Source organism: Pan paniscus, chromosome 7 (assembly GCF_029289425.2).
Source record: "Pan paniscus chromosome 7, NHGRI_mPanPan1-v2.0_pri, whole genome shotgun sequence".
Lineage (NCBI taxonomy): Eukaryota > Metazoa > Chordata > Mammalia > Primates > Hominidae > Pan > Pan paniscus.
In genome coordinates, this window is record NC_073256.2 from 127812431 (window position 1) to 127825269 (window position 12839).

A 12839-nucleotide genomic window follows, 5' to 3' on the forward strand; every position below is an offset into this window, starting at 1 on the left:
GAGTGCAGAAAAAATAATCAAATAAATATTGTCTGAAACCTCCCTGAATTTACAAAAAAAATCATTAATTTACACATCCAAGAATATCAACAAAATCCATATAGAATAATCACACAGAGCCACACAAAGACATATAATAAAAATATTTAAAGACAAATAAACTTTTAAAGGAACAAAATAAAAAGATTTACGTAGAATAAAACCCCAACAAGATTAATAGCTGATTTTAATCAAAAGTAATGGAGGCCAGAAGGCAGTGCATGACAATCAAAATACATCAAGAAAACAACAATTAACTAAGAATCTTTTATCTGGCACAACCATTTTTCAGATATGAAGCAGAATGACAAAACCTATCAGCAGCCATGCACAGTGCTAAGAAATAGAGATGCAATGGTAAATGAAATGACAGTCTCTGACTTAGTGGAATTTATAGTATACTTCCAGGACATTTCATGAAATAACAAGAGGGATTTAAAAGTTGTAAATCTATAATAATTTTCTAGATGTTAGGCCCCTACTCCAATCACTAGCAACGATAGAGCCATAGTTAAAACAAAAACATTTTGGTACTATTTACAGTGAAAACGTTGGTGACATTCTATTAATACTATTAATATTCATAACTTCATTTTATTAATGGAAAATCCCTATGAAGCCAGAGAGTCTATATCATACAAGATCTTTATCTGTAGCTTCATCTAGGATAACCCTACAATAATGCACAGCAGAATCTAACAGAACATTTCTCATGGCTTATCTAACATTATTACCCACATGTTAACACCTACGTCCCCCATAGAAATAAAGCTAATGCTAAAATATGACATTATTGGAAATGACTTATTCTTCTTAATTTTATAGTCAAGTACTATTACTACTGTTTATAGATGAGTAAATTAAGGAAAAGACAGATTAAGTTACTTGCCAAGGTAGCAACAAGTTGAAAAGTAGAACTAAAATTAACAGCTAATTTTCCAGGATTCTGAAATTTATACTTCTGACTCCTATATTGCCTTTTGAGAAGTTTAGTAGAGAAGGGAAGAAATTAGAAGTGTAGTTTGAGGCAAGAGAAATTAGTATAGGAAAAACTTTTGATAAAAACATGATGAAATAACATTAGCATTACATGCTTTATACACATAAGTTGATTTTTTCAATCATTCAGATAAGCTTCTGGATCTCCAGTTGCTTCTTAGTGTGAGTGTTTTGATATTTTGCCTATGTTCTACATTATTGTTATTCCAATTGCTGATCATTTCTCTTTCTTAATATCTGAAACAAATCAACTTTTGGTTTAAACAAAGTATGATATTTTCCATGTGTGACTTCAAATAATGTATAATAGTTAAAGTTCTATCAAATAAAAACTTTGAGTCAACCTTTACTATTATCACAACTTTCATTTGTTTGATGAGATAAAGAGAATTTTAGTTGTACTCCTGAGTTTCAAATGGAATAATATTCCATTAATATATTTTAAGTAAGAGAAATTAATTATTTTTCCAAAGATAGGCTTATTACTTTATTTTAGTATATTTATTTCACATCACAGAATGAATATCCATCTATCTATCCATCTATCTGCCTATCTTTCATAATCTTTCATATAATTTGTTGGAGTTGACTCTTATTTTTATATGTCCTAAGCATGAATAATGGCCACTCATTTTTTACTTTGTGGATATACTCCCTAATATTAATATATGTTTGTATTGTTTACATTATGGTCTGACAGATATTTCAGGATAAAATTTAATGAAAGCAATAATGAAGTAGTTTTGTTCAAAAAATTAAAAAGACAAAAATAAGAGACATAAAGAATAATTGTGTTAGATCATATAAGATTACTTATATGAGGCCCCTTTCTGAGGTATGGGAAAATCCTGAAACCTCAATGGAAGAGCTCTCAGGAACCCCTGAAATGTTTTCTGACTGAAGAATGTAAAGAAACACAGAAGATAGTCATTGAGAGGCAGTAATATGCAAATTAATGTCAAACAGAAAAATGCTAAAATGCTTTAATTGTAAAGTACTTTAGCATTTTTCTAAATGTAAAGCACTAAAGCATTTTCCACAGGTTTGATAACACTTTCAGAGCTATAGATCTCAGAATTAATAAGTGCATGCAAATAATACCTGATAATATTAATAGGTTAAGAACTGTTTTTTTTACTGTGATGATGTATCAATGGCTAGGATACAACACAACAAAGAATGGATTTGAAAGTAAATGTACAATGACTACATTCATGATGGATATGAAAATAAATGAAAAATAAATCTATTAAAAGCATAGAATTAAACTCTTCAATAATCTTATATAAGTTCTAGTCTTGACAACTTGAATAGAGTGAATATTGACAGTGTTAAGGAATTGAGGTTAAAAAAAGTTCTGGTAATGTGTTTTAAATTTTTTTTAAGTTAAAACATTTTATTTTGCTAATGTGTATGGTATCTCTTTTTCTTATAATTTTAAGTTCAGGGGTACATAGAAATGTTTGTTAGGTAGGTAAACTTGAGCTTGAGTCATGGGGGTTTGTTGTACAGATTATTTCATCACCCAGGCATTATACCCAGTACTCAGTAGCTATCTTTTCTGTTCCTTTCCCTCCTCTCACCCTCCATCCTTGAGTAGATCCCAGTGTCTGTTGTTTCCTTCCATGTGTCCATGTGTTCTTGTCATTTAGCTCCCACTTATAAGTAAGAATATGCAGTATTTTGTTTTCTGTGCCTGGGTTAGTTTGCTGAGGTTAATAGCCTCCAGATCCATCTATTTTCCCACAAAATGCATGATCTTCTTCTTTTTTATGACTGCATAGTATTCCGTAGTGTATATGTACCACATTTTTAAAAAATCAACTGTGTCATTGATGGGCATTTAGGTTGATTCCATGTCTTTGCTTGTATAATTAGTGCTGCAATGAACATTCACATGTATGTGCACATGTCTTCATGGTAGAATGATTTATATTCCTCTGGATATATACCCAGTAATGAGATTGCTTGGTCAAATTATATTTCTGTCCCTGGGTGTTTATGGAATCACCACATTGTCTTCCACAATGGCTGAACTTATTTACACTCCCAGCGACAGTGTATAAGTGTTCCCTTTTCTCTGCAACTTCACCAGCATCTGTTATATTTTAATTTTTTGATAATAGCTACTCTGATTGATGTGAGATGGTATCTCATTGTGGTTTTGATTTGAATTTCTCTAAAGATCAATGATATTGAGCTTCTTTTTGTATGTTTGTTGACCACAGGTTTTTTTTGTTTCTAATGTACTACTATTTTAGAATTTTTCAGGTGTGTGTCTATGTATGTTTTTGTATAACTAGATAGGCACGTGTTTTAAACAAAGCTTTCAGCATTGTAACCTACACGTGTGCCCCAAAATGATTTAATATCCTGAGGCCTTCATGATATATTCATAATATTTGAGTTCTGTGAAGATTTATACTTAAATTGAAATAATATGAGAATTAAATTTTGTCATATTTCTCATAATCCATTTTAATTATTTAGAAAACTACCAAAAAATAGAATCATTCCCCCAAAAAATTAAAAAATTGGAAATTCATCAATAAGCACATGAAGATGCTCAATATAATTAATCATTTTGGAAGTGCAAATTAAAATTATAATGAGATACCTCTACACACCTTCTATAATATTTTTTAAATTAAAAAGAATGAAATGACCAAGTGTTGGCATGAGTGAGGAACAATTGGAACTCTGACAGAATTGTTGGAAAGGCAACTTTGGAAAATAGTTTAGTAGTTTTTTATAAATTTGTGCATATATTTACCTTATATGACCCATATATGCCACATATGCCCCAGGAATCCCACTCCTAGTAACAATTCAGAAGATATTAAAATATATGTTTATATCTAGGCCTGTGTGTTAATATTTATAGCAGCTTTTAATAATAACTTTCTAAGACTAGAATCTATCTAAATGTTCACCCACAGGTTTATCGATAAATAAATCATACCCATCAAACATTGAAATATTTCTCAGCAATTAAAAAGGAATAAATTATTGAAGCATGCAACATCATGGAAGAAACTCATAGAATATTAGTTTCTTATGGCTGCTATTACAAATTATCACATGTGGGGGTTTATAGCAACATAAATTTATACTGTCATATATCATGGGAGGAGGCCAGAAGTAGAAAATCAGTTTTATTGAGATAAAATTAAGGTGTCAGCAGGACCATCCTCCCTCCAGAGGCTCTAGGAGAGAACCCAGTTCCTTGCCTCTTTAACTTCTGGTGGTTGCTAGCATTCTTTGACTGTATCACTGCAATGTCTACTTCCTCCTCTTCTCTGTGTGTATAACTTTTCTTTCTTTATTTTAAAGATACTTATGATGGCTTTATAACCTGTTTGGATAATAGAGGGTAATCTCCTCATCTCAAAATTTTTAACCATATCTGCAAAAACTTTACTGTGTAAGGTAACATTCACAAGTCCTAGGTATTAAGACTGAGATCTGGTTTGGCTCTGTGTCCCCACCCAAATCTCATCTTGAACTGTAATCCCCATGTATTGGAGGAGGAGTTTGGTGGGAAGTAATTGAATCATGGGGCAGACTTCCCCTTGCTGTGCTTGTGATAGTGAGTTCTCACAAGATCTAGTTGTTTGAAAGTGTGTCTGACTTTCTGCTTCATTTACTCTGTCTCTTCCTACCATGTGAAGAAGATCCTTTCTTCCTCTTCACCTTCCTTCATGACTGTAGGTTTCCTGAGGCCTCTCAGTCATGCTTCCTGTTAAGCCTGCAGAACTGTAAGCCAATTAAACCTCTTTTCTTCATAAATTACCCAGTCTCAGATAGTTCTTTACAGCAGTGTGAAAATGGACTAATACAGACTGGATATCTCTGGGGCCATCTTCCAGCCTAATACAAATTTCAATTCCATTATGCTAAGTGATAAAAGAAAGACTAAAATGTTGCATATGGGTTGATTCTATTTATACTCCATTCTGTCATAGACCAAACAATAGGAACCAGCATATCCTTGGGGAAAGAAGTTAAAATTATAGAACTATATTATTAAAAGAGTGAATTTTATTTTATATTAATGATATCTCAATCAATTAAAAAATAAAAGGAAAAGAGATAACATGGTGTACCTTATATACTTTTAAATTAATCTTCAGTTTAGATGTTAGAAACACACCTCTCTCTTTTCTATGATATCAGAGGAGATCTATAGCCAATTCTTCCTCTATTTCACCTTGAAGTGTTGACAAGCTGGTCCCACTAAATTTTAATCTGTTCAGAAGTCTTAGCACTCTAATTTTTCTTCAATTTACTGATTTATATTCAGATCCTCCTATATTCTCCCCCAAATTCTCACATTTTAAGGATATTTTGGTTTGATGAATTGCTGTGGGGAATAAATTTTCTCAAATATACCCCGGGAACGTGTTTCTTCAACTGTTCCCTTTGTTTCTTGTTGCTTAATACAGAAAATGTGTGTGTGTGTAAGTGTGTATATGTGTGCATGTTTATTAAATATATGGGCTGTGTGAGGTTAAATAGGTTGGATTAGTTTTTTGAAAAGGTGCAATTTGAGTTTAAATGGAAGGACAAGTAGAAGTCATGCAATGAGTAGCATGAGCCTCTGTAAAGATATGGAACCCAAAAGTCATATTTGACATCTCTTTCTTGAAACCCTTTTATCCAAAACAGTATCTGCAAGTTGTGTCTGTTGTACCTGCTAAATTATAACATTTGCCACTATTCCATTTCTCTGCCAATAACAGCTTAGCTTAAGCTAACCTCGATATCATGCCTGGAAAGTGTCATGCCATGCCCCCACAACTAACTTGTAAACATCTTTTCTTGTCCACTCCTAACTTTTCTTTGCACTTTTATCACAGTGACCTGATCCAAAACAATTCACATCAGTATCTTCTCTTGACATTTAGTATATCAAGTCAGTTCTCATTACCTCATAAATAGATTTCCTGTTCTTTTTGAACAGAATGCATTTTTCAGTTACAGTTCACCATTGAATAATGTAGGGGTTGGGGCATTGACCCTACCACATAGTCAAAAATTCATGTATAACTTTGACTCCCCTAAAACTTAACTAATAATAGGTTGCCTTACAGTTAACATATACAGTTCATCAACATATATGTTGTCCATTATATGCATTATATATTGTATTCTTACAATAAAGCAAGCTAGAGAAAAGAAAATGTTATTAAGAAAATCTTAAGAAGAGAAAACACACTTAGAGTACTGTACTTTATTTATCAATACTGTTAAGTTTATGTCATCTGTTCACAAGGAGAAACTTCTGTCTGAAATGGTAGACAACCACAGCTGCAGACCTCAATCTTCAGTGCCTATCAAGAAATTCAACTTTTTTTTGTAATGTGATTTTTCTCACTACATGGGAGTATTTTCAGTATTATTAGTGACACTTTGAATGAGTTCCATGGTGTTATTCAAGGTATAATTGTATACACACATGCTTCATTTGAATACAAGGAATTATATTTAGATATTTAACTATTTAATTTTCAAAAATATTCACTTGTATATGCACTGATTTCTTTAACTGTCACTTACATTGATTTTTTTCTTAGTTAACTGAATCTAGAATTTGAAATATCTTTCACTAAATTAGCAAAAAAATTATTAACACAATGAAGGAATGTGAAAAATCTGTAAAATTTATAATAGAATTATTATATCAAGTTTTCAAGAGATTTATGTTACTTGTAGAAAATAAATTCTGTCACACTACCCAAAATTACTTCATAGAACAGTCGTAATTGAAATTGGGTTTTTAAATATTTTAAGAGTAAAATATAGCTTTACATTTGTTATTTTTTTCTTATTCACAGTAATATAGTTTACTTCACCAAGAGTTGATTCTATTGGTGCTTCTCTATTTCTCCCACTTAAATGTATTGTGCAGCAGCATTTTTTTAATCTGGTAAATATCTATCCCAGTCATATTGGAGTTTACATAACATGTATAATATGATACATTCAGTTCTCCCAACTCCCATATAAGTGTGCATAGCAATATTGAGATTATTCATTCCTACCCTTAAGATAGCCCTTGTCTTAGAGGCAAGAAAATATTACCTAGCTATGAATTTACTCAATAAATGTTCATTGACAACCTCAGAGGTTCCAAATAGTCTTTCATATCACTAGAAGCTATAAATTATGATAGCAGTTGTGGTCTTTACCCTCAAAGAGGCCTGAAGCTAGCAGACCTCTTTCCAGATTAATATCATGGAAACTGATGTTAATAATCACAATATAAACCCAGCTTCATAGAGCTGTTTGAAGCACTATAAAATGTCATAATGCATATGAAGCACTTAGTTGAATATTTATGGATATTAAGAGCTGAATACATGTTTAGTACCACCATTATTTTTAGTAGGAAGAGTACAGTAAAGTGTAACTATTTTGATGGGTGTTAAATTATAGTTGCCCAAAGTGTAGCTTACAACACATAACACAGACTGAAGGCAGGGGCTGAGGGAGCTCAGTGGAGGCAGTAAAATGACAGGCATGTTTTAGTGAGAAGTGTACAGCTACCACTTTATACATCTCACGTCTGTCTGCAAATCTCACACAGATATCTATCTTTGGAGGACTTTGTCTTATATAAGGCTTTATTGCAAGAAAGTTTAGAAAAGATTGTTTTAGATTTCCAGGTTGTATAGCATAGGATGACAAGTTAGAAAAAGAGTTTTAAATGAACATCTTTTGAACTAACAGCAACTGCAGAGTCCATGGTTTGGCTACTCATACACACACATGCACCTGATTTCGCGTATCTAACTTTGAAATAACAATAATAGTAACATGTTTACACCTATCCTAATACAGCCATCTGTGTGTCCATGAAAATCCAGAAGCAGAATTCTAAAGTTTTGTTTTTCCTGTGTCCATCTCTGGGAGATAATTTTCCTTTAGTTTACTATATCATCTTGATAGCTTGTCATATGTTAAATAATTGTATATATGACCACCTCCAACCCATCATATATAAAATTGTAGAGGAAAATCAATTGATAAAAGTGAAAATTATTATGAATAACTAAAACAAAGAAAAAATATAGTATCTATTATAGTCCTTGTTCTACCTAGCCACAACCTGATAGCTTTTCTTTACAATTTTCTTCCCCTTTTACACATATATTTTGCCTTCTTCCAGCAGCTCATGTGATCAGGTCTCTTTATCTAATGGAGTGATCCAAACCTTCATTTCTCAGGATTTTGAGAGCGCTTGCTGATCTCACCTGTATTAGCCTTTCAGAACAATCTATGATCTTTTACCACTGTATACCACAGTATTAAAAGGTGTTTCACAGGATTTCCTCAGGCTCCACATATGCTCTCATTGCAGAGTGAAACCCAATTTTTCATTCAATTATGCACCCCAGGCTACATATTGGGATTGTGTTTGCCTGTTTGTTCAGTGAAATGAGAAATCCTGAAAGGTCAAATAATGAGCTCAACTTCCAACTTAGTGAACCCATTTGCATGTCCTCTACCGTGGACAGTTCTCCTTTGGGTATTAAGATCTGTAAATCACCATGGTTCAGCATCATAGGCATAGAAAACAAACAAACAAGTAAAACAAAACAAAAAATAAATCTAAAGAAAAATAAAAAATTCTAAGTGAGTCATGAAGTGCAATAATGAGAGACATCTCTCAACTCCTACTTTTTATTTTCCAGACCTCTGTATTCTGGCTATGGGTGAATAAAACAAAACATACATTGTTCGTTCTTGAAGCCACAAAAGATGACATTTTGTTCAAAAATATTAACACTGAAAACTCTGCAAAAAGTGATTCAAGAAAAGGACAGTGAATGTGAAGTATTTGAATAAGAAATTTAAATGATAATAAAGCACCATGTCATATAATTTTGGCTGTGTTTTAAAATTTTAATTTTAGTGCTACATAAAGTAATGACACAATTACAATAACTGGCATCTTAGATTTTATGATGCTTGATAAAAAGAAAAGTCATCTGCCCTGTGGCAGCCATTCACGTGTGTTACTGTGACCTGATCTACCTTCGAAAGAAAACCTACTTAGGAGTTGGCTGACAGCCTCCAGCTGCAGCAATTTTAGGATCCATTTCAATTTTCCCTTGGAGGCCACAGTCCTAAGCTCCTCTCAAACAATGCCAAGACATGGCACATTTCCTAGTGATGGCCAATTCTGTCCAATGTAAAATTCTTCTAATAAGAAATATTTTCTCTAGGGCTCCATTGACCTAACCAAGCATTTCTCAGATTAGTGCTCTATGTCTCTCTTTCGGGAAAATAAGGATTATCTTTAGGCTATCTGGCTAGAATGGGAAATCCTCATCTCTAATATGACCTTTGTTCAAATGTTGAGACTTAATGAGCTGTCCTCACTAAAGGTTTTTGCAATCTCATTTTTCTTAAAATTTGTCTAATAGCAAACAACTTTTCCACTCCTTCAAGGCCCTGTATTTCTGAATTCTATCAATTCCTTTTTCTTTCTTCTTCAAAACCACTGATTTTTTTCCTAAATTTATATTTTTCTTGCACTATCTTGCCAAATGTAGCCAACTTTTGCTGAAACTACATAGGGGTTCTTTCTAACCACTTTCCTAGAGCTTTTGCTTCAGCAAATTCAGGATTTGCCTTCCAAGTTATCATGATCAATGGTTTTACCAACTTTCTACTGAATAAAACATATTGTTCTATATCTGATATATGTCCGTTTAATGTTCACCATATGGCCACTAAACCAATAGTACTTGAAAGTATTACTGTCTTTATTAGTCAAAGTATGATAAATGCAGAAACAAACTTCTTAATATTGGTGGTTTCATAAAATGAAATAATTATTCTTTTCTTACATAATTGTCTTTTCTTACATATTCTCTTCTTACATAATATTGCAGATAAAGGGGTCTCTGTTCCCTGCTCATGTATTTACCCATGCCTCTTCCATCCTATGCTGCTAACATATTTCAACCATATAGCCTCCAAGTGCACGTGGAAAAATGAGTATTGAGGGAGCACACTCACTCTTTACTCTCCAAAAGAGGCAATGTTTCACCTTACCATTGCTGATAGTTAAGTAGCTAACATCAAATGAAAAGAGGCTGGAAAATGACCTTTAACTACTTTTACAGAAAGAAAAAACAGCCTTGTTATACACCTAAACAATCATCATTGCAGAGGAGAAATTCATATTGTTGGGGTCATGCAAAATTTTAATTCTTGTCTTCATATTCATTTTCAACTAAGCAGGTGTTGGGATGGATGAGGATAGGAGCTGGCTGAGGAGCAGATAGATAATTTTGATAATGCTATTATGAAGATAATTGTGTTGAGAGGGTCTACTGGTGAGCATTTTATGATGATTCCAACAGTTCCAACCACTGTTTATTAGACATTCTGGTCACCAGTCCAATCTACTTCTATGTAATTAACCAATCATCCTGATAAGCTATTACCACTTTTCACATATTAATGTTTATGTATATATACACAAACCCCTCTGTATATCTCTCTTTTCATAAAAACTAGAAAGATAGCTGAAGGGATAGATCAAAATTCTGCCATCTGTGAAAACTGTCATTATATACTTTCCATCAGAGTCAATTAGCGGGATCCTAAAGATATCACAGTTTACTTCTAGCTGGCAATAGCTAAAACTATTTTACAAAAGGCTAAAGCCTTTTGTAAACCAGGCTAATTTTTTGTTGTTGTTCATCTCAGCCAATTAGATATAAAGAACTCACAAAGATGTTATAGCTGTAAGTTGTAGCAGAAGTTGGTACATTGAAAATATAAGTTACTTGTGGATAAAGTCCCATTGGTGATATCTGAATTTATGGCTTAATGGATCAGATGTCACCAAATTTAGGAGGGCAAGCTCAAGTTATTGGGCTACTTAGGTTTCCATAAAAAAGCATTCAGTCTTTAACATAGATCAAGAATAAACAAAATCCATTTCTATTTCTCAGAAACAGTAGAGTTAGTTAATGAGGAGGACATGTTTTTTTTTTTCTAAAATCCTAAGATCATTGGCTGTTATTCCCCAGTTAAGGCTTGACATGAACACCAGCCAGCATTACAACCTACCAAAAATACATTTAGAAACAATCACCTAGTTCATACAAGCATTCCAGCCTGCGACAGCTGATGAGCCTTCTATTTCTATGGAACACATTACAAATTGCCAGCCTCAGATAATTTTTGAATGGACAGAGTTTTTAATGAGCATGCTTCCTTTTTAGTGTTATAAAGTACAAGACATAGCATTTGTTTTTAATTTGAAGAGGATATCCTAACATAGTCTAGACTTCAATCATCATGTATTTACTGAAACGAAGGCTACTGAATTTTTATGGAGCTCATTTCCCATTTTATGCATGCATGGATCTTCATTTGATATAAACGTACTTCTAGTTCCTGATCACTAGGTTTTGTCATCTAAATATTATCAATCCAGAAGATCAGAGTGGTATTCGCTAATATGGTGAGATGATTAATGTTTCTAAAGACTAAATTATATATAAAATTAAGGAACAGACACAGCTCTAAAATGATACAGTAAATGCATATTGTTAACTATGCCAGATGAAAGAAAGCTGCTTTTTCAGCTTTTTTCTTTGGGGATGGGAGGAAGATTTGTTAGATTAATGTTACATAGCATGTACCAGGGCAATGTTGATTCACTTAAAATAATGAAACCATTTGTGGAACTACATCTTCAATTTGTTTCAATACTTATTTAAATATTATTCATCAAGACTATTAGTAGGCTCATCAGGTAAGTTTTCTTTATATATTGTAGGTATAAGTCTCCTTGTATTCTTCAAGTCTTTGAGGATGTCATTGATTTGCAGTTTTTCAAGGGCTATAGTACTGTTTTTTGATATACAACTTTGGTAGAACAATAGAGAAAAAATTCATTCGATGCTTTTTCTAATGGAAGCGATGGATTTGTTGGTCAGGAACCAATGTGAGGATCCTGCTGATGTTTTAGTGTATCTGTTGAAATTACATATGTTAAGTATCAGGAAATACAAAATGCATTCTGAGATCTGCTAGGCCAACTGAAAGGTAGATTTGGTCCAAAACTATGCACATTTATTACCAAGTCCCATTAGACTCCACTCTGACTAAAGAAGTAGATTGACCTTCAGATCCCTCTGAGATTACTGTGTGAGCTCAGAAGATGATCCAATAATACCCCCAAATCAAGGTATTTTGTTTCCCTGGGCACACATTTACCCAGATAAATGGTTGCAAGTGCCTTTGGAGAAAGCTAGGAGGAAGATTTACAAAATATACCGGGGTAATAAACAGAAATAAAGGCCAAAAACTCATGATTATTTCAATAAATACAGAAAAGGCTTTCAATAAAATTCAAGATCCCTTCATGTTAAAATCTCTCAATAGAGTAGGTATTGAAGGAACATGCCTCAAAATAAGAACCATCTGTGGTACAAACCCACAGCCAACATTATACTGAAGGGGCAAAGGCTGGAAGAATTCTCCTTGAAAACCAGCACAAGACAATGATGCCCTCTGTCACCACGTCTACTGAACATAGACTAGAATAGAAGTGCTGGTCAGAGCAATCAGGCAAGAGAAAGAAATAAAAGGCATTTAAATAGGAAGAGAGGAAGTCAAACTATCTGTTTGTAAATGACAAGATTCTGTATCTAGAAAACCCCATAATCTCAGTCCAAAAGCTCCTTCAGCTGATAAACAACTTCAGCAAAGTGCAGGACACAAAATCAATGCACAAAAATCCCAGGCATTTCTATACACTAATAACAGCA

At 33.1% G+C, this 12839-nt stretch overlaps 1 protein-coding gene across 9 annotated transcripts in view; it reads left to right on the top strand.

The window, feature by feature from the left end:
• Positions 1-12839, top strand: part of LOC117981491 (putative uncharacterized protein encoded by LINC00269) — a 920685-nt gene that overhangs the window by 460509 nt on the left and 447337 nt on the right. The window lies entirely within an intron of this gene.